The sequence below is a fragment of the Hipposideros armiger genome, unplaced genomic scaffold (genome assembly GCF_001890085.2).
Source record: "Hipposideros armiger isolate ML-2016 unplaced genomic scaffold, ASM189008v1 scaffold_36, whole genome shotgun sequence".
NCBI classification, from domain to species: Eukaryota; Metazoa; Chordata; class Mammalia; order Chiroptera; family Hipposideridae; genus Hipposideros; species Hipposideros armiger.
This window is the reverse complement of record NW_017731386.1, coordinates 5,237,345-5,260,633: the sequence shown is the minus strand read 5'-3', so window position 1 is coordinate 5,260,633 and position 23,289 is coordinate 5,237,345. Positions and strand designations below refer to the sequence as shown.

The following is a 23,289-nucleotide window of genomic DNA, read 5'->3' as shown; positions in this document are numbered from 1 at the left end:
ATTATAAAGAATGATTCTGTTATCTACCTCTAAAATTTTCTTTTTTATAAAGTAATGCACATGTGACGTTTTAAGCACAGATTACTGTTCCAGTTTATAAAGTTAATGCTCTTTTCCTAGTTATAGTTTTTTGTGCATCTTTATGTAAATACTAATTTTATTTGATCCTGTAAAAAAAAACAACCTGTGAAAAACATGGCAGGAATTATTAAGTTGGACCATATGAAATTGCTGCCATCAATAGTCTTTACCTATAAAAGGAGAAATTTAATATAGTTTAATATTGTCTCCATTTTTGCAGCTGAAAAGTTTGAGACTCAAAGAAAGAGGTGGAGCATTTGCCTAATAGAGGCACTTGCTCTAACGTGTGGTCCTGCAGGGGCTGTACCGAGGCCCTGGGGCACATCGAGGCTCGTGAAGGTTCTGCACGTGTGCCTGTAACCCCACAACTCCGTGTTCTGTGTTCATCATACAAGAAAAAAACAACAACTCTCCTTTTCCTTTGGATGAAGGAAAAATACATGAAACGTGTGATTTAATGTCAAGTGCCTATGGTTAGTTGAATGAGACAGGCAAAATGAAACAGTCTCCTACAGTTCCTGTTGTGTTTTACTCTGAGAAGGTGCCTCATATTCTGTGTTGCTACCCAGTGCATTGAACTCTGAGCCTTTCTCCCTTTCCCCTGCTCCTGGAGAGCCACTGTACCAGAAGGCAAAAGTGAAACAGAAAACTTAGGGCTCATTTAAAAACAATTTTTTTAAGGACATAATTTCAAGTCAGTGTTAGCTTTTTCCATTCATTTTGATAAATGCTGAATATGTATGTGTGAGAGAGTTTCCTAGTTTCTTTTATTTTTTAGTCCATGATTTTTTAAAAAAAAGATTTTATTTGGGAATTGGGGGAGGGGAACAGTATTGGGGAATTGGGGAAGGGGAACAGCCAAGTTGTTGTCCTTCAATTTTAGTTGTGGAGGGCACAGCAAGCTCAGCTCCAAGGCCAGTCTCGCCGCTCAGTTCAAGGTGCTGTGTTCAATCTTAGTTGCAGGTGGGCGTAGCCAGCATCCCATGTGGGAGTCAAACTGGCAGCCTTGTTGTTAAGAGCGCGCACTCTATACCCTGAGCCACCTGAGTGGCCGCTCAGCTGAAGGTGCTGAGTTCAGTCTTTAGTTGTGTGTGGGCATAGTCCACCATCCCATGTGGGAGTCGAACAGGCAACCTTGTTGTTAGGAGCACGTGCTCTCACCAGCTGAGCCATCCTGCCACCTGTTGTCAGCTCAGCGGCAGCTCAGCTCAGACGCAGCTCACTGGCCCATGTGGGAATTGAGCTGGTAATCCTGTTGCCCAGAGCTCACACTCTTGAGCAAGCTCTTAACCAACTGAACCACTCGGCTGGCCCCTAGTCCATGATGTTTGATGAGGTCTCCCTTTGTCAACCTTCAGCTTTTTCCTGGGCATATGGTAGATCCACATTACAGGTTGTCAGTAGAGAGACTCTATTAATGAATTTTATGATTTCTATTCTCAATATAATTTAAAAATTTATATAGAAACTTTTGTGGTATGTGTAGACAAATCAACCATAAACTTTGTCCTGCCATGCTGCCTCCAAATGCAGCTGTCTTCCTGTGTCTGAAGTGATGGTGCAGGCCTTGATTCTCATCCTTATATTCCATTCATACTGGTCCAACACTTCAAATAGGGAAGGCACAGAAATCGGCATGGGAGACCTTCCTTTGGTTTATTTTCCAGGTCGCTTATAATATGGATGTTCATAAATTGAACCACATGGAAGGAAATATGCCTTAGGTGGCCTAATTCTGAATAGTGGGTCCAAACTAACAACATACATTTTTTGTTATGTTTAAAGTATGTATCATTTTAACTTTACAAAAAGAAGTCTTCTCCAGTGAGTGTGCACATTAAAGTGCGCACACACACACACACACACACACACACACACTTCTATAGAATTACTATTATAACCATCTATGTGTTTATCTTTAGTCTCTCAACCTTTATGAGTGTATATGTGCATTTTTATGGAGTAATCGTGAGTGTAAACAGCTACATTCAAGGCTGGGAAGAGTGGGAGGACCCTCCCAGCTGTAGTCAGCTCCCTTTTATCAGGAAGGTAAAATTCTTGTCAGAAACCCCCTGCATACTCCCTGTGGATCAGAACTGGGTCTCATGACCACTGTAGCTGCAAGGGAGGCTGGCAGAGTGAGTATAGTAAGTCCTCACATAACATCATCAATAGGTTCTTGGGACTGTGGTGAAATGATGTATAACGAAACCAGTTGTACCATAGGCTGATTGATATAAACATGAACATTATAACAAAACAACTTTGAAGAAAAGAATTTTATTCAAGGTCCTGCTGTGTTTGGTTTCCTAGACTCTAAGGCAGCGGTTCTCAACCTTCCTAATGCCGCGACCCCTTAATACAGTTCCACATGTTGTGGTGACCCCCAACCATAAAATTATTTTCGTTGCTTCTCTATAACTGTCATTTTGCTACTGTTATGAATCGTCATGTAAATATCTTTTTGTTTTCCGATGGTCTTAGGCGACCCCTGTGAAAGGGTCGTTCGACCCCCAAAGGGGTCGCGACCCACAGGTTGAGAACCACTGCTCTAAGGGGAGGCAGCAAGAGAGAAATGCATGGCTTTGGACTCGAGGGAGTTAGAAAGAAAAAGCTCAGCCCAGTTGAGAAAGCCTAGTGAACACCTATGCGGTGGCCCTGTTGGAGGTAAGTAGGGCCCCTGCTGCTGAAGGAATGGTTGTGCAGGGGCCAGAATAAGCTTGATGGCCGCACAAGATCCCAAATGGCAAAGGGTGTGACTTGTCCTTTCTGGAAATGAAAGATGGTATTGACCTAAAATACTTCAGCGACGTACTCCACCTTAGTGAATGCTTATTGTTTGGCTTACACAGGCTTATTAATTTGCAGTGTTCTGATCTGTAGCAGAAAGGTGCAAAAGCAGTTACCAAGTGTTTAAGAATCAGAATGCCCAAGCACAACCAGGGGAGAGCCCTGTCAATCACCTGCCGGTCTTCTCTCTGTGTAGAAAATACCCCCCGAGGTAAGACCCTCACTATAGACAGCTCTTCCTAACATGTGAGGAGAATCCACACTTCCACTGCCATCACCTGGGCCTTGACTTCAGATTTTGCTTTTCCACTAGTGTCCATTTGTTGGGAGGCCAGAAGGCTTACCATGTGTTACCTGGAAAACGAGGTAGTGCTTAAGCTCATTTAGGTTACGACCGGGCGTCCTCCTTTCCACATATGGAGGTGCCTTTGCATGCCTGCCCTACTTCAGCTAAATCCCAGAAGACTCGGGGGAACCAGGGCACTATGTGTAAACACCAGCACATTTTGATGTGTTTAACTGAAACCCATTCCCGGAAAGTACCTTCTGAGGGCTGTAAATGATAGATTTTTGGGGGTATGACTTTTGTGTTTTTATACAAGGAAACCATCATTTTTCCTACCCCACATGTTGAATCACCCCTTCCTGACTCTGAAAAACTTATCACGTAGGCTTTTTTAGGTTGCGATCAGCTGCTGGTGGCCGGTTGACATTTGCAATCAAGGACAACCTTTGAATTGCCTCTTTATTTTTCCAACCGTAGTTTAACCATATTACCTTGGGTGAGGTATGGTGAGGCCAGATACAGATCAAGAGAGAGAAACTGGGAAGAGTTTTAGTTTCGTAACTCCCAGTTTCCTGGAGGAAAACACAGCATGCTACCCCAGGACTGCTGAGAGCCAACACAGGGTCCTCACGAGGCAACACCTTTGTTGTGGTTTCCATGGGAGAAGCAGGTTTGAGATAGTAAGTTTGAGTAATTTCAGTGGGTCCTAGAGTATAGGGCTGTCTGTGGTTGTCTGTTACCTGGCCTTGCGTGATTAGGGTTCGAATGTCATAGCCAGGAGTGTGAGTGCCCAACATGGCTGGTGTGGACTTGATGAGCTGCTGGAGAAGGGTAACTGACGGACCTCTAGCCAGAGCCTCAATGTTGGATCAAGATGGTATTTAAAAAAACTATATTATATACTTAGTAAGAAATAAAGCAGGCATCTCTGAATGTTGCCAACCAAAACCAAAACAAAACAAACACCCCAAAAATACAACAAAACTTTATTACGAACTGTAACACGGGTGGGTTGTCACAGTGCTGTGGAGAAGTGTGCCCTCATGAAGTTACCTCAGGAGTTCCACTCTGTGTGCAAGTCCCCAGGTCCAAAGGAAACAAGTGCTTTTGGAGAACCCTGTGCTTTCCACATCTGCTTTTGGAACTCGTCTAATTTAGCTTTACTTTTGCACTCAGCCCTCTGTCAGCTCTTCTTTTAAGGCCCAGGAATCTGTTGCTTTTAGTAGAGACTGTATCTGCTGAGAGGTAAAGATCGGTTTTGAGTTACGGTGTAGCCAAGTGCTCTCCAAAAATGTGAGCCGGCTGCTGGAAAGAGGTCTGAAATGTACAACATGCAGAAATAATATTTATCTGGCTTATTATTCTTGGCTGGTTATAACTAATGATCTAAAGTTTTTTGTGTGGGGGTTTTGTGTGTGTGTGTGTGTGTGTGTGTGTGTGTGTGTGATAGCCAGTATTTAATGTAAATTTACAATGGCGTTTGTACCTCACAATTATTCTTATTGAATCAGGACCTAGAGTGGTATATTCCAGGGAACGTAAACTTCTCACACACATACTGAGTCCTCACTGTGGGCCATATTGGTCAGTCGCAGGGATATGACAATGAAACCAAGACACAGCCCTGCCTTGGGGAAGCCTCTGGGAGGGGCTGCACATGGCCCATATTTTATGTGTTGTATCACATGTCTTATATGTGTAGAAATTGCATATAGGTGATATGCTTTGGGGGAGAAGAGAGAGAGAGAGATAAGCAGAATCAGGGAGACCAGCCACCTTTTCTGGCTATACCCAAAAGGAACTTGCCTCTCCAGGAATAGTTTTACATGGAGACATTTGATTTGACCCTTTCACCTAAAGCAAACTACCCATTAATCAGAAAACACTACCTCAGTCATTATCAGAGCTGGATGAGATCGTAGAACTCCTTTTGCTCAACACTTTCATTTTAAGAGAAAACTGCAGATATTTTGTTTACCCCCATAGTATATTTAAAATTTTTTTTAGTGGTTGTCAACATTAGAAATGGGTGATTTAATCCAGATTTTAGACTTCTTTGGAAAAACTACAACCTGAGAATTTCAGTACCTTGCCAAATATCACTTAACTATATTCCACTATAGGAAAAGAAATGCCTTGCATATTAGGGCGTCTCTTAATAAGGATCAGGGCTTCTGGAAATATGGTTTTTGTCAGCATCTAAAGTCACCAGGAACAGAAATATTACAGACAGCATAGAGATTTTATGATGTTAGAAGGCAGTGGTACAAAATGATCAAATGGTAATTAAACCAACATCCTTCACTTCAGAAAAACTTCAGTGGTTGCATTTTGGCATGTCAGGGCAAAGGAGGCGAGCAGAGGTTGGGTTTAGACCACAGACAGGGGCCCGAACTAGCCCCAAGGTGAGGAGATGGGAGTAGAAGAGGGGAGCTGCTTACTTCCTGAACTAAGATCAGGTCCTTGGCTGTCATGGTTTCCACAGAACAGCCTGGCCTGACTGTCCTGTATCCCCTGACTCTAGTCCTGGGCTGCTCCCAGCTGGCTTGGAGGAAACTTCTTCTCCCGCCTCTTTCCGGGAGCTTTCTGTGCTTGGTGAGGACTTCAGGGGTCAATCATGGCACCACATGGCCCGGCTTTGGTAGGGGTACCACTATTGCACAAGCATCCTGGTGGTGTCTGTCACCAGCCCTAGGGGGATTAAAGCCAGTGTCAAGGATGGAGTCCTTCCTCACTTGATGCCTCTCCTTTTGCTGAGTTGGCGTGACAGGGCGACTCCCAGTAGGGAATCATGTTGGCCAGCACACATTGGCACCCTGTGGCACCAAAGTGAACCTGTAGATATTTCATTTGCCCAATCTAGTGTGTTAAAATATTTTAGAATAATCAGGAAATTTAAAAATTGAGAGATTTAACATAAAAATACTGGCTTCTTCTGAAAAACAGAAAGCTTGAACCAACAGAGTCCTCATTGCTGCTGCGTGGCCACAATTACTGGAGTTGGAAGAAGCTGCTCCCTTCCCATGGGGCACATGTGCTGTTGACCACAGTCCTCACTGCTCCCTTTTGTATCACCCCTGGGGTGTCCCACTTATTTTGTTGCCTCTGTGCCACAGGCATATAAGTTTGAGACCACTGGGTAATGACATCACAGCCTGTGGAATGAGAATTACAGTTATCTGCAGCAGAAGAGCCTGGCACAACTTATAGCTAGACATAAGTTGTGATGTCATTGCTACTTTGAGAACGTGCTTCTCAAGTCCAACTTGAAGAAGTTTTTTATCCTCCTCCAACCCTGGTATTTCCCAGTATGTGAAAAGCTCAGCACTGTCTTCTGCCTCCTCCCCTCCCCCAAACCCTTACATGATCATCAAAGGGTAGACATCCTGTCACCACATGGACAATGGTGTCCTATAGTCTGAATAGCCAGGCTTGGGAAACAGAGGCTGGGAGGAGGTGGGGCCACTGACTGAGGCGAGAGCATGTTGACAAGATTCCCGTTGGAAATGGGCTATACTGGTTAAACTTGTAATGTGTTAGCAGTGAGGCTGCCCTCACAACCTTAAATGTGAGCCTCAGAAACTACCACAGAAAGTCCTTAGGGTCCACTTGTCGAAGGAGAGGTCCAGCTTGGTCCCAGAGCGATAGTGTCAGAGGGTTAGTGCAATAAAAGCGGCCTAAGATAGACATGTCCAAAAGAAAACTGCATAGAAACTGAGTTATGTGACTCTTTTTCTTAAAACAGAAATTGTTTTTAGTATTTTTTTTCTTATTGTGTAAGTCGTGAACACACAATTATCTGAAAAGTAAACAGCATAAAAAGGAAGAACATAAAAATCACCCACAATCCCACTAAACAAAGGTGAACACCATTTTCTACACACACCTGCACATGCTTGCTTCGTGCATGCCTTTTACAGAAAGGAAATGTTCTTTACATATGCTGTCAGCCATGTCTCCTGGAAGGGAATGGTTTGAAAGCATGGGCCTTGGAAGCTGGCTTTGTGAAATCGCCTAGACCTTGGCACATTATTTAACTTCTTTAAAAGCAACGTCCTCACCTATAAAAGGGGAGATATATATATATACTTTACAGGAGTGTTGTGAGGATTAAAGGGATCATAGAGAGGTCTAAACTAAGTAGTGAATTGTAGCTAGCACAGTTATTTTCAGCAATAATCAATGCTATCAATGCAGTAACATCTGTTATGGGCTGGATTGTGCACCCCGAAAATTTATGTGTTGCAGTCCTAGCCCCACAAATCCCTCAGAATATGACTGTATTTGAAGATAGGGCCTTAAAGAGGTAATTAAGTTAAAATGAGGTCATTGGGCCCTGATCCAGTGTGACTGGTGTCCTTATAAGAAAAAGAGATTAAGACACAGACTTGGGCCATGGTAGACTTTGTGAAGACACAGGGAGAAGATGGTAATTACAAGTCAAGGAGAGAGGCCTCAGGAGAAACCAACCCTGCCAACACTTTGACCTTGGGCTTGCAGCCTGCAGAACTGTGAAAAAGATCTGTTGTTTATACCCCACAGTCTGTGGTATTTGTTATGGCAGCCCTAGAAGACTGATACACCATCCTTACACAAAACTCTCTGAGAGTTATTCGGATGTTACCTAGGGCAGAAGTCCTGGAGATAGAGTTGTTGGGTTAGAAGGTACATACATTTTCATCTTGTTTGGTGTTGAATAACTGCCCTCCAGAAAGGATGTGTGAATTTATGTTCCCACCAGTGTTCTCCATTTGTGCTCATTTACCCCAGGCCTGGGGTGATCCTTCTTCATAATGTTTGTCATTCCTGGTGATTAGGGCTTATTTATTCTTACCAACGAACTTTATAGTCATTTTTATAAAGTAGTTTGTAATTTTGGTTGTCATTGAGTTAAATCTGTTAATTAATCTGGGAAGAATTGACATCTTTATTGGAAAATTAAAAACTATTGCTTGCGTGCACTTCCATGTCCTGGGACAAATCCTTCTTAAGAATATGATCTCTATCTAACTCTTCGGGGCAATGTTTATTTCTTTCTCTTCTGTTACAGCATTTTATGCATATGCCCCCCATAGTGTTTTTGTATTTAATTTTTCTTGTTCACTTGCTTTTGAATTAGGCCCATTATTTACCACATGCAAAGTATGAGGATTCTAGTGGGTAAATTTGGTTTGGGAATGTCATCTCCTAAAGAAGGCTCTTTCTCACCCTCCTTGCATGTTTAGCTTCAATCAGGGAACACTGCGTGTCTTGGGGCCTGGGTTCCTCAGTTGTGGCAACCATTTGGCTGACACAGTAAGGCTTGTGTGAAGTTTTTTTTCCGAGAGGGAGAGTTAGGCTCCTCTTCCTCTGTATTTGCGTGTTTGAAACTCTTCCTTTGAGCCTTTGGACCAGCAGCATGCCTGGTGGAGGCTTGGTCTGTCAGTTCTGGGCATTGTGGACTTGTAGACTGGGGAGGGCGGCGACGCTAGGCCACTCATAGGCGGGGACATGGTTTTCATGGTTTGTTTGTTTGTTTGTTTTATCTTTCCCCCATAGTAATTGAAACCTCTGCTTTTGACATCTCATGTTCTCTGTGCCCTGGTGTGTCTGACCTCGGCCTGACCTTTCTGCTCACCCACTTGGCACACTGCTGGGGATGTGGCCACCAGGTTGAACCAGCTGCAAACCTGCTGAGGGTTTGGCCAGGGGCAAAAAAGCCACAGCCCACCCTGCATAGGGAGGGAGGCTGAGTCACTCTTGCCGCTGCTGTTGGTGTGTGGTGACAAAAATGGTACCTCTGAATGTGCTAAGTGTTCCATCTGTGGCCCCTCTGTGGCCCCCCTTGTGGCTCCATCCTCACCCTGCATCAGACCTGCACCCCTCTTTAAAAACTGGGTCAGAGAATAGCTGAGAGCTGCACATGTGTCCTTCCTCTTTCGGCCTATTCGGCCACAGGAGCCAAAAATGGGCTCAGGCTGGGGCAGTTCATGTCTCTCCCTTGGCCTGCTCAGGCAGTGGGATACTGTGGACTTGCCCAACTATTCTCATTACTTTCTGCAGCACTGCATTTCCCAGGATGGGGAACTAGCTGCTGGACCCAGTGCTCCCCACTGGCCTGCTAGTCTCTGGTGTGTCTAGATGGACCCCTCAGAGTCAGTGGCGTGTGGTTGGCTACGCATAGTCTCAGGGCTTGTGGAATCTCTTTTCCATTTAATGCTTCTCAGGGCTCATTTGGGTAGATTGGTAGAAAGATGGTTTGGAGGTTTCTTGTTGTGTTGCCATTTTTTCTGGAAGTGCCAAATTATTTGAATCATCATTGCTTGTGGTTTGTGCCCTGACATACCCTCAGTCTGCAGTGCCACGTGCAGGAATGTGGTGGGTCGGGTGGGGGAGGGCGCTCTTGCTAGAGACAGCCAGAGCCAGGCCCTCACCTTTGAAGGGGGCAAAGTGCTTTTTGTTTTTTCTCAGGTTCTCAGGTGAGAGAGGAAGGTGCTGGGGTAGACCACAGGTGAGGCAGGTGACATACAGGACCCCTCACCCCTCACCACATTTGGCAGCAAATGGGATATATGCCTTCAGTTTCTAACTCTAGGTATAATAGACACTTCCAGCTTTAAACATGATTTTGGTTTCCCCCCCTTCCCCACTTTCAAGCTATTTTTTCCCTATAATTAGAGAGTGCCTGTTTGTTGGTAACTTTGGCTTATGATTAATAAGGCTTTTAAGTTTTCTGAACTAGAAATGAATTATTAATGCTGTTGAGCATAGCAAGCATTATGTAGTAACAGAAATACTTCATGTAGAGCAGTCTTTACAAAGCAATACACAGCTAGGTCTGCCTGGCAAACTTTATGTCTAGCGTGGAGCACCATTAGACCAAATCATGTAAAATTGCTGACATTTGACCATGTTTTACCCACAGAAATGGCAAAGTCGAATGGTTTAACTTAATATTATTATAATTTAATTTTGACTTATTCCTAGACTGATAAGATGCTTCTGTAAATTTCACCTTCATTCTATATAGAGTCACATCCCCCCAGAAATTCAGGCCAGTTTGCAGACAACCCCTCCTCCACCCCCCTTGTAGCAGCAGCAACAACCCCTTGTAATTTTGTGCAATCGGACCTCTGAGCACTTTAACTTAAAAAGCCATTCCCACTGCTGTCACAGTCACAACCAGAGAGATTTCTCCAGAATTTTCATCTTCACTAGTAGCTTCCATCTTCCTTCTTTTATCTGAGATAAGAAGGAAGAAAGAAAAACAGAGTTATCTGGCTATTCCTACATGTGGAATTTTCCATCAACAACTCTCATTGCTGTGTGTTCATCAGGATTTTTTCCACTTTATTTGTACCGAAGATGAACCTCTTCACTTAGTCCTTTGCTTACTGCTCAGGAGACTTTTCCAAAGGAACCACAGACTTAGGTGTGCCTTGAGTCATAATCATTAATTCCTTGGCTATAACTTTATCTCACACAGGGTCTTCTTTTATAGGGCTTCTACTTACAAATCCAAGTTTATGATAGAACAGAATGTCTTAATCTAATTTTAAACCTAATCCCAAGCATGGATTAAAACTATTTTCTTGACTGGGATTCGCTGGGGAAATGTCACTCGCTGTGTTCATGGATTCCTACATTTTGGAGTTTTGAGGGCTCCTAGTAGACTGGGCCAGCCTCCCTACAGTGTCCCAGGACTTTGGAGCCAGCTGTGGGTATCCCCAAAGCACAATGTCCAACCCTTAATCCAACATCTTCACACACATAGAAAAAAAATGCCAAATTAATTTTCTTTTTCATAATTTTGTTAGTTCAGTAGATTAAGATCGTATATATCTTGATTTTCAATGTCATGATTTCTGTAGGCAAAATACATGCAAAAATGGATTATACAGTATAAGCTGTTTTATGTCTCAGCAAGTTTTTTACCTGCCTCTGAAACAGATGGATTATGAATTCCTTGGTGGCAGGAAAAGTGTCATTACAGCCTTTGCGATCCCAGCTCCAGCCTGATCCTTGATGCCTCATAGATCTTCAACAGTTTTTTTTTATTAAAATAATGAAGTGAATGAATGAATTGGGGTTGGGTGGGAGGGGTGGGGGTTGGTGGTGGTGAAGAGAATGCCTATCCATGCCACAGAGCTCTGTCTTGGTTTCGTTCAGTGTTTTATGGGTGATTGTGGGTAAGCACATACTTTATACTGAGAACTGGGCTTGCATGATCAGAAGATATGGAATGGGGAGATAGCAGTAATACAATAAATGATGACGTGTGCCATTGGGAGCATTTTCATTTGATTTGTTTTTCAGGATCCTCATGATCTCAATCACATTATCCCTTGCTTTCTTTCCTTTCCTTATCTCCTTAAAACTGGACTCCCTCGAAGCCACTTCTGTGCTAGGTTGGCCTGACTCATTTGTGACACCGGTTCCTGCAGGAAGAATAGTATTATTTCATGGCCTCTACTGCACACACTCTGACCCCAGGGCTTCTTGGTTCCAGGGTTCCCTGAAACACTATTAAGGTATTCTAATCCCAGAATTAGAGCTCTACTCCTTTCCTTCCCAGATCATCCTGTCCTTGGGGCTGGGCTTGAGCATGAGGGTTTAAGTGGGGGATAAGTTTAGATGAAGTTAGATATGTAGAGGTTGTTTTTGGAGTAAGGGACAAACTTGTTGCTTTTAAAGGCATACTAGGAACAATGAGTAGGAGTTATAGGAAAATGGTTTTTGACTGAAGACAAGCTGCAAGAACAGAGTTGGAAAATTAGTTTATTTCTTTTGCCAACTTAAACTGATCAGTGGTGATTTTCTGGAGCATTCTGTTGAGGATTCTGAAGCCACATCCAGCATCAGCAGGAAAGAGTGCCACGACTGATTAGTGATGTCTGTCAGCAGCCTGAGGGGCGGGCAGTGAGAGCAGGAATACTATATATGGTATTTGCTTATTCTGGGCAATATTAGACATTGTCAGAATGCTCGTTGAGTTGATTTCAGACAGGCGTGTGGCAATTAGTTTTCCAAACCACAGAACACACTACTTTGCCTTGGGAATGCTCCAGGTGGGGCCAGGTGACCTGCTAAGGTTGCGAGACTTGAGGTAGGATGAAAGGGGATGACCTCTTAGATCCCTTGCAGCGCCAAGATTCTGTGATTCTAAGTGAAATAGAATAAGCAGAAGGGATGAAAGCAGAGTGGCTTGGCTCTCCTTCTTTATGTTCTGTCTTAGTTGCTGTAAGATCCACAGGCATATATTGCACCAAGCATATGTTGTCCTATTTTGGCTCCAAAGAAGGCCACCTGATTACATGCTATATAGAGCCCAGCCAACTCATTGAAAAGGAAGATGAGCTGCCCTTAGTCAATAAGGGGCTGGCATTCATGTTGATCTGCAGAATTTTGAAGGATTAACAGGGTTTATATTGATTTATATCCAGGAATTTGTATGTACTTGGTGAGATCAGGAGACAATGGTAGGTTTGCTGCTTGTCCAGAGCCTGAGAACTGGGAGCCAGGAGGGCTCCCAGGACACCATGGGGTTGGACTCATTGGTCAAACCACGGTAGTGCTGGAGAAGCAGGTTGGTAGCCATGAGGAGAGTGCCCTCAGGCAGGCCTGCCTCACTTTGCTGCCTTTCTGACTTCCCTACTATCTGCCCACACCACCAACATGATCCAAATAGTTACTCTCCTTGTGTGCATCTTGCTGTCTCATACCCTTCTTTCTAGATCTTTCTGTCTTTCCCCAACTCTTCCAGGTCTTAATTGAGGGGTTACATAGAGCTCAACCCCTGCCAAATTTTTTATCTCATTGCTTTTTGTCAGTTGTGGCCCCAATTTTTTTGTGATTGAAGCCCTCAATAAATAAAAATAAGTCAACTGGATCATTTATTCATTAGTGAATGTGACTTGATTGCCTTACAGGAGTGGGTCATTTGGGGTCTGAGTATAGGGGAGCAGAGAACAATGTAAACAAAATAATTACTAGTTAGGCTATTAAGTCTAAGAATAAAGGGCTAAGAGGAGTGAGCTTAGAATATAGTAGGGGAAGTGCCAATGTGCACTGGTTGCCAGCAGAATTCTACGATGGATCAAAAGATGGCCACCCCCTGCTGTACACCCTGTGTAATCTTCTCCTCTGGAGTGTGGGTGACAACTGTGATTATGATGGATTTGTGATCATCACGGAATCAAGAGTTGGTTACATGGTATGGCAAAGGTGAAAGGATTTTGCAGATGTAATTAGGGTCCCAAATCAGTTGAGTCTGAGTCAGTTACAAGGGAGATTATCCTGTGTGGGACAGGCATAAACAGGTGAACCTCTAAAAGGGAGTGTCAAAGTCAGATGCACTCTCTTCTGCTGACCTTGAAGGAGCAACTTGCCATGAGTTCTACAGCTGCAAGGAAATGAATGCTGCCAACAACCACATAATCTTGGAAGGGGACCCCAAGCCTCAGATGGGACTGTGGTCCCATCTGACACCTTGATTGCAGCCTTGTGAGACCCTGAACGGAGGACCCAGCTAAGCTGTGCCTGGAGTCTTGCCCCATGGAAATTGTGAGATAATATGTGTTTTAAGTTGCTAAGTTTGTGGTGATTTGCTATGTAGCAATAGAAAACGAATGCAGTTACATACAAAGAATCGCCATACAAAGCCATCTGGATGTGCTAAAGTTGGTACTAAATACTGTGTGACCTCAGAAGAGGTAGAAGTCTTTAGTGGGGGCTTAGGGGGAGGTTTCATGAAGGCAGCAACTTCTTATTTTCTTCCTGGGCTTCTTAGGCAACTGCATGCCATCTATTCAAGCTGAATTCCTCTCCACATCCCTGCTGTTTTTTGTGTGATCCTCTCATGTGGTCTGCTTGGACCCCTCACTCAGGTGGTGGTTTGGGTCTCTCAACTGTGGTGACATCCACCTCCATGCAATTGAAGGGCTCTCCCCTGCACACAAATGAAAAACTAAAGGAGAAGGAGATGCAGAAGAAAATTCAGTATTTCCAGGATGCCAGTGTCATGGGAGAACATGGCAGTGTTACAAAGGCAGGGCTGAGTTTTAGGAAAAGAAGGGAAGTTGGTAAAACGATCACTTGGATCTTCTTGGGTGACCTTGCCTGTGAATTAGTGATGGGCAACTGGAGCACAAGCGCTCTGGGACAAGTCTTCCTCCTCTTCAGAGGTGGCTTTTGCTCATCTCTCTCTGCATCGCCACCATCCACGTCTTCACGTGTTCACGCATGCGGCCCATGCCTATGTAGAGAACTGCAGTGGGAGGGCTCCAGCTGAGGCCCCTTACCACAAGGAACTTGGCAGTGGCCTTAGGATAGAAGCCATCAAGTAAAGATGGATATACAGAAAAACACTGGATTAAGTTAGGTTTTGGATGAAAATCCTGAAATCCTGTTTTTTTTCCCTCTCAACTTTGCTTGCGTCAGCATTATGTTTCCAAAGGTGGTTGATAAATTTTAAGTAGTTCAATCGTAGATCATCCATTTCAAAGACACAGGAAACTGTTTTTTAGTTATTCTTCGCTCAGTCGTTCAAGATGTTTGCTTTTCATAATTCAGCTTTTTTTTTTGTAGAATCAGCTTAACGTATCATGTTTCATGGGAATTTCATAAAACATGAAATGTGGTCCTTGAATCAACTGTTCATTCTCATGTAGGCAAAACACAGCACAAAGGTTTCTAGGCATTATCCGGCTTGAAAAGAGAGGAAATATGTAATTTTATGGTTTTGTTTCTGAATTCCATGTGGATTACAAAATCTCTCTTATATCAGTTGAAGTCCTAGCATGAAAGGTGCTTGGGACTGAGAACGGCTGATCCTTTTGTAAATTATAGTTGAGCTAGTAGTAACCTTCTAGACCGAGTAAGAAGCACCACCAGTTCCCCACCTGGTTGGACGAGCAGATATTCTGTGGAGCCTGCATTGCATACTGTAACCCTGGGGAAGGGAACAGTGGCTGACTGGCTATTCTTCCAGTACCTGGTGGAGGGTTCCTGGGAGCATTTCCCAGCCTAAGACCCTTCCGACTGTTCCCCTGGGAGCTGTGCCTGGTCAGCGTGTGAGCACGGTGGTGGCTGTGGTTCTCTTTAAGCCAAAAGGGGGAGGCATATTATCATCTGAATCATCTGGTCTAGCTCGATTTTCTGACTAGTCCTGCACTGAGAATTGAGTATGCTTTCTCATAAAAAGAGATTTATTTAAAAGGTACTGCTAGTACCTTGTGAGTGTTCCCTCATCAGCCAAATCTCTCGCTAGCAGCAGAACGTGTTTTATAACCTAATGGATTCCTTGAATAAAAGGACTGGTGCTTCTTTCTTTCCTGTTTGACGTTGCAGTCTTGTTGGTTGTAGGACACCACACGGGGAAATGGCTTTGGGATGTTTTTCCCCATGGGGCTGACAGTAAGGGTGCTGAGCATACAAGAGTTTCCATAGCTCACTGTCTCTGTCAGCTCCTAGGTCTTCTGTCACCTGGGTGCAGTTGTCTCCTGAAAGTTACCATTACGAACACCTTTTGGACTCAGCATATAGACCAGCCACAGGACATGTTTATTTGCTTGGCATATGGCAATGGAAGTGAGCAGACAAATATTTATATCACCAAGGGAATAAGGCAGCCTCCACTCTAGTCTGTGTTGGGGTGTACATAAAGCCGAACTACGCGTCTGAATCTACTGTGCACTTGACCTCTGTGCTTTGCCCATACTTATGCTTCTGCCTCCTCCTCCTTGGCTTACTTAGGGTTCCCTTTACCCTTTTTGGCACCCGTCTCATGATATCTTCTGGGGGGCACTTGCTAAAGCCATCTGGGGGGTGTGGCCTTCCTACTTCACAGAATATTCATAACCTCTTGTCCTTCTCCCTGACTAGGCGGGGTCCTTCTTAAGGACTAGACACGTCTTCTTATTTACACATGGATCTCCTGAGTCCCACTCTGAGTAGGCACCTCATGCAGCGCCTGGAGCTGGCTAGGCCCTTGGATGAAGGAATCAACTAGTGACTGTTGTCCGGAGGATGTCTGAGGGAGAACAAGTCCATGCAACAAGGATAAGGCAGAAAAGTCGTAGAATCAAAGGCTAGAAAAAGAAAAGGGAAGGTCCACAAGAGATGACCATGATTGTAGCCAAAGCTGTGTCCATGCACGTGTGGACAGTTAGTTGGAACCTCAGCATCTTGGCTTGTCTCATTCAGTCGGCCATATTAGATAATAGGAACCTGAAATAATTAGCCCCATTCTGGGCATTTGGAATGGTTTGCTGGGAGAAGAGTGCTCTGCAGGAATGAACACTATGTTTCTCAGGAATAAAGTCTGCCTTTCTGTTGCTTACTTCTCCCTCCCCCAGCAAAGGGCACAGTGCCAAGAGGGCCAAAGGGTAGAATGTCTCCCTCCCCTCCAAGGTTACAAGTGCCCGAGCCTGGGTATCTGAGCTGGCATGTGTTATTTTTCTCTGGCTTTGCCTTTTAGACTCAAGTAGTGTAGGACGTTCACCCCGTGGTCCTCTGGGGCCTGGGTGATCTCATTTGCTCAGTGTTTATGCAAAGCTTGTACCATATGTACAGTTGAATGCCTTTGGCTTTCTTTGTTCACTAGACTTATAGTATTAACAAGAGAACATGGCTGTTTTGTCAGATTATGCCTTGAGAAAAAGTTGACTTCATTGCATAGCTTCTGCCCTTTCAGAAAGCTGGTCTTGTGTACATTGCATCACCTATTTCCACACCTGCTTCTGTGCCAGGGTGCTCTGCCAAATCACCCCTCACCTTGCTTCTCACACACTCACTACCTCGCTGGTGGACTGGTGTCAGCTGGACACAATGCCACACGTCGCAGTGAACTCCTTATGCTCTCTGGGGGGATTCTGACCCCAAGCACACTTCTCCTTCATTTGCTATAATGAGGGTGTCTGGAGGCAGATTGCTTACTTGGAGTTTTATAAATAGATGTAGCTGTTGAGGATGCTCAGGCTGTCTTCGGATATTGGTTCTTTAGATATAGCCAAACACCAGAATATTTAGCTCTGAAAATCCTACTGATGGGAAGTTCCCATGGCTGTCCTGGAAATGTGGCAGCATTCAAGGACAGATGGGTTTAGATTCAGATTCCATATCAGCCTGACAGAGTTTGACACGTGATTTTTGTCCACTGCTTTTTGTTTAGCTGATTAGTAGTATTAAACAGTGGGGCCGTGGCCATGTCTTTTTCTGTGACTTTTCTGATTAGGGCTTGGGAGCAGCCTACTGAGGCGCTTTATGTTTCCAAGGGGAGAGAGCCTTCATTGAATAAGTGCATCTTGCTTTTCTGATTTTTCTTTTCAACATGGAAAACTAAAGAGATACAGGTTTGGGGGAATATTTTCATATCACATGTGATGTAAAGATGTGAAAAGGCTAAGTCAGCCTAAACCCTGAAAAGCCCATGTAAAGAGTGGAAGCTTATTATCCAACATTGGAAGTTAGATCTCTGACAAGGTTTCCCGCAGGTGCTCCAAGGCAATAGGCGCTGTGAGGATTGGCTAGATTCTGAGAGCATTGCTGTTGACCTTGAGAGCCTCTGCTTCTTGAGAGATGCCAGCCTCCCTGGGTGGAAAGCTTGGTTATATGGGGGTGGAATTTGGGAACTGTGGTCTGCAATGTCTGTGCCCACACCCATCGAAGGCATAGGGCTTGGGGTGCCTCTGCCAGGGTATGGTTCTCCCCACCCCAGGTGAGCACTAGGCTGTCTGTGTGGGGAGGCGGGGGTGTGAGGGGTGTGGGGGGTGTGGACAAGTGACTCAGGTACATGAGGATGGGGTATATTTAAGTTTAATGTGGGAGACTATACTGTTATCTATTAATTACTTGTCTCTTATCAGTCATAATCATAATTAAAATTATTTTGAAATATATTGGATTTATAAAGGTATAAGGAGTAATAAAAACAACCCACATGCACCCATTGCTCAGCTTACGATAAGAAGCATCACCTGTACCTGATTTGGCCTTTTCTGAGCACTGTGCACATAGCACCTCCTCCGCACCTCATTCTTCCTTGCTTCATGCTTCTCTGTAGGGGGCGACATAGTCTGCCATACTACATGTGTTCATGAGTGGTGGTTTCTTTTCTCTGTCCCCCTACTAGGATAGGGGCTTCATCCATTTTGTTCAGCCTAGTGTCCCACTGCCTAGAACAGTACCTCAGCACAGAGCCTTGTCCTGGTGATTGCTTGTTGAAAGGACGAGCGAACGTCATGATGTAAGATTCATCCAACAGCTAACATTTTCACTACTGGGTAGTATTCTGTTGTGTTTTGTGAGTGTATTGTGATTATTGATTGGTTCTCGGGTTGGTTCACATTTAGGTTGTATCCAACTTCTGGATTTGTAAACAGTGCTAACACATGCATTCTTGTTGTGTGTCCTTGTGCACATGGGAGTTTCTCTAGAGTGTACACAGACGAGTGGAATTGCTGGGTCAGTTTATTCTACAATGTGCTGTGTGTCTCCCGGCCCAAGTCAGAACTGCTGCTACAGGCATTTTGCCTTCACAGAGGGTTGCTTCTCAGTAGTTGGGGCTTTGATTCTGAATCTTATTCTCCCTTAGGCCCCTGTGGTGAGTGAGCATGTGACTGAGATGGCTGTGACCCTAGTCCTGGAGTCTTTGGGCTGGGAAGAGACTTTTCCTTGGCCCATTTCCACTGGCTCCCAGGGCCTTGCCTCCATGACCATGGCTGCCCTGGTTCAGGGACCCATCCAGTGGCTGGCCTGCCTGGACTCAGGGTAGTAGAGCCAGAAGGTGCCTTAGAAGCCAACTAGCCAGACCTTCTCATTGACCCATAGAGAAATGGGGGTCTGGAAGGCTGAAGTGACTTGTCCACGGCTTTGCAGCTACACAGCCACATTTCACTCCTTCCCCTCGGTGATACTTTCCTTTTCTTGTTGCTGACCTTGCTTTCCCAGTTTGTCCCTTTGCTTTTTCTTTCAGCCATGACTCTTATTTCAGTGGTCATAGTCACCCTTGTCCCGTAACTCTGTGGTTGTTGGGACCCTCACTCCTCCTGTGTTCTCCCCAGCTAACCTGTCCTTCCCTCCCTTCCTGAGTCTCTGAAAAGCACTTCTTGTGTCATTATGGACAGAGGCAGCACGTAAGATTTCATGAACTCCTTGGTTTAAAAGGAGCCTGGTTCATATTAAAAAAATTGTGCCTTGAATGCCCTGCTGATGGAACAGAACTTAGAGGAACAGGTTATAAACTGATGTAAATCAGGGAAAGGTCTCCAACATGGAACTCTCTGGGGTTGATGCTTAATCCAGCTCCTGACCCCCATCTGTAGCTGTCTATAGCCTGCTACATGCTCAGTCAGATGCCCCGAGTCAGAGCTGTTGGCCCACAGCTGGCTCCTCACAGGATTTCCTGTGTGTCACATGCTGCCGTGCCAGCACCCTGCATTCTCTGTGTTCTTTCACCAAGGCTTGCACTTTCTTTTTGAAGCAGGTCTGCCTTTTCCCCTGCTCTCATGCCTACCCTGGGCCTCGCTGCTGTCTCTGCCCCTGGAGAAATTTCCCTACCATGCGGCTTGTGTGACATCAGTGTAGGAAAACCCTGAGTTCCTCCCGTGCTCCAAATCCTGCCCCTACTGTTTATTCTCTATAACTATAATTTGGGACTGCAGCGAGGCTCTGTAATTTTAAGGCTTAAGGCTTTCAGTGTACATATCGCAGTGATTGCCACGATTCAGAAAGCCTTTGGTCTTGGTCTTCATGCTCCGGGAACTCCAGCGCCCTCACCTTCCTTTCCAGCCACTTCCCTCCAGCCCCACCCTAACTGGAAGAGGGAAGGTTGGAAGGGGAGAATACCTGCAGTGGCTTCTGCAGGCTTCTAGTGCGAGGGCGACCAGCTGAGACATCTTTGGGGTGTCATGCATGGTGGAAGTAGCAGTCACAGTCATTGGTCTTGCTCTCAGCTTGGCAGAGGGGCCTCGTGGTTTTCCTTCCCCACCAGAAACACTTCTGAGGCTGTCATTCGCTCTGCTTTTGGTGGGAATCTTTAAACCAGCATGTCCCAAAAACCCCTGGGAACCGTTTTCAGAGCCGCTCCCCCTCCCATTTGTATGAGGAACCAGGGCTTTGCACATGTTATTCCATAAACTCTGGGGTCCCTCTGAGAACCCACGGGGCCCCACCCCCACCTGGAACCAGGGGAAGCACCCCCACTTCAACCACAGAGCCTCCACTTTTGTATGTTTTATATTTCAGGCATGCACGTAAATATTCTTTTGAGAAAGGTTCTGTTGTTAAAACATTGAAGAAAGGTCAGAAACCATCGTTAGATGAGATGACATGCAGTTTCATCCTGTCATTCAAGGCTCTCCATGATGGGTTTCCACTGGGGGTGGTCATCTCACTGCCACCAACGCAGTGTTGCTTGGATGACTTCCCACCTGCGCTTCCCTTTGTGGTGGGGGACTCTGTAAAGACCCCACGCCCACGTGATTCTGACCAGTGTGTCCCTGCACAGTGTCATGCTTCCTGCCTAAGTACTGTTGTTTAGGATCTAGGGCCATGCCTATGGGTCAAGGATTGGGCTCTGGAGCAGTCACTGTCCTCACCAGGCAGGGACCTCCCCATACCTCCATGTTTCCATTTCAGGAGCCTGGGTCCTTGCCCCAGAGTGGAAACGTTGTGCATGTCCCCTGAAGCAGCTCTCACGTGAGTGGCTCCTCTCTGCCACCATGTCACTGTTTCTGTCAGGAGCTACTTGGGAGCCCTGTGTGTTTAGTTTTCATATCTATGTGCTCCCAGTGCCAAAAGAATAGGGAAGGATTTGGGAAAAGATAAGTAAGAGAGAGGGAGAGAGGTAAAAGTTATATTTTAGGTCAAAGCATGGGGTTCAATTGTGTAGCTAGTAACAGAGATATAATTAAAGATGCTGTTCTATTGCCTGATCTCATTCATTCTGCCCCTGGTTCAAGAATGTTGTTCCAGCAGCAGTCAGATTTGGGTACCTAGACTGAGGAGGCAGTTCTCTGCAACAGGAGGTGGACGAGGGTTCCAGAATGGGTGGGGTGGGGTGGGTGCGCAGTTGAAAAATGTCTGATCTCAGGGAACTGTGCAACGTGGAAGCTTCTAGGTAAGGCACTGTAGTGATGAAATTCATTCTCAGACATTTACTGAGAGCTTGCTGAGGGCTGGACTTTCAGATAAAGAAGTAAAATAAACCCCCCACCCGTGCTGTCTGGCTGGGGAAACAGATACAGCAGAAGTCTACCCTCTCATCCCCAGGGGGTCAGTGTTGGAACAGCAGAATCCTTGGGGAGGGGGGAGGCAGGAGGGAGTTATGGGCCTGAAGTGGCAAGTATCCCAGGTAGGGGTGAGGAGAGGAGCAGGGAAGAGGAGCAGGGAAGAGGTGGAGGATGGAGGGGAGGTTAAGGGAAAAAAGAGGGAGGCCTGTGTGATCATGATTGGCAAGGGGACAGGAGAATAAAGACACAAGGGCAAGGGACAGCATAAAGCCTGCCCAAAGCAGCTGGGTGGCTTAAGCAGGAGTGATGCAGGAGTGGGGCGTGCTGAGGCTGGAGGCAGGGCATGGCCGGATGGTGCAGGGTGTTGGATATCTGATAGAGGAGCTGAGACTGGGGCATGCAGGGGAGGGGAGGGCATTCAGAGGGTCTGGGTGGGAGGGAGCGTGGTGCAGACCTGGTCTGGGGAGATCACCTTGGGACTGTCGCAGAATGCAGGAGAGCAAGTGTGGCAGTAGGTGAGAGATGAGAAGGCCCTGAGCGAAGCAATGGGGTGAGGGGAGCACCTGCTTCCCAAACAGACGGTAAGAGCATCAGTGTCTGCTGGTGCAGGGATTGTAGATGAGGGAGGCAACAGGTGACTACTAGGTGACTACTAGGAGTAATACGGCATGCAGTGAGATCACTAAATGAGGCAGAGAGGGCGGTAAGGGGAGCAGTTTGAGGGTGTATTTGAGTTGGAGCTGCTAGTGGACATTTATGTGGAAATGTTGGCAGGCATTGGATATCTGAGTCTAAAACTCAAGAGGGAGTTTGAAACAGGCCTTTAGTGTTTGGGCAGCATCAAGGTTCCCTCGGTGGTGGAGAGGCAGAGCATGGGCCTCGCAGGTGGCTCTGGTCCTGCCAGCCTGGGCTCTAGGCTTTGGTGGGTTGGGCTGCCTCTGTGTCCCGAGGATGGCTGAGGATTGATGTGATGGGTGTGTGACCGATTTAGCACAGGACCCCCTGAAGTCATCACCAGGCCCAAGGTGAGCAGGAACCATGTGTATAGTACTCAACAGTGAGAGGCAGGGGCAAGAAACCAGCTTGGCAACTCTAGTTCACAGAGGGTACGGGAAGAAACCAGAGGCCGTAAGGGAGCAGAAAGTAAGTGGTCAGACAGGCGAGAAAAAGCCCTGAGGACTCAGCTGTCCCAGCAACCCAAGGGCAGACACTCGTGGGCCCAGGGCGCAGACAAGCATAGACCTGCGCTCTTGAGTACTCACGTCACAGATGAGGTGGGAACGCGGGTGCTTCATCAGTGGAAGCTGTGAAAGCTCTGGAGGACCTTCGAACTTGAGCGTGGCCACTTCTAGAAGATGCATTAGCAAGGTTTTAGTACCAGGAACTACAAATTCTCAAAGGCACAGTTTCCTCATTTATAAATGGGATAATACAAGTATCCCGTTGATAGGTTGCTGTAGGATTGAATGGATGCCAGTGTGGGGTGCACTTAGAGTTGTCCCAGCCCAAAGTAAGGGCTGTGGAGGTGCTTGCTCTGCTGCTGGCACATCTGGAAGAAGGGACAGGCCAGAGGTGGAGGAGGAGACTCTGGCCAGGTCCTAATGGCCAGCCTGTCTTCCTTGGTTATTTACTGAGCATCTGCTCATCTTCAAAGTGGATTGTTAGTTGTGGCTCTGTGGGTGGCACAGAATGAGTTCAGGGGTGCAAGCTGCTGTGATATGCCCGACGGCTCTTGGAAAGGTCTAAGGGCCTTGTCAGTGGTCTCTGGATAAGTTTCATAAGGAGTGAAAACTGTGATCACTGTGAAGATGAGCATGTCACAGGCTGGGCCCTCTAGGGCCTGCAGAGAAATTTGAGGTAAGAAAATCTGATAGCAAAGGGAGAGAGAGAGAGAGAGAGAGAGAGAGAGAGAGAGAGAGAGAG

At 45.8% G+C, this 23,289-nt stretch overlaps 1 protein-coding gene across 14 annotated transcripts in view; it reads left to right on the top strand.

Annotated features, from left to right (window-relative positions):
• The window catches only part of FHOD3 (formin homology 2 domain containing 3), a 456,454-nt gene that overhangs the window by 207,711 nt on the left and 225,454 nt on the right, over positions 1-23,289 (top strand). The window lies entirely within an intron of this gene.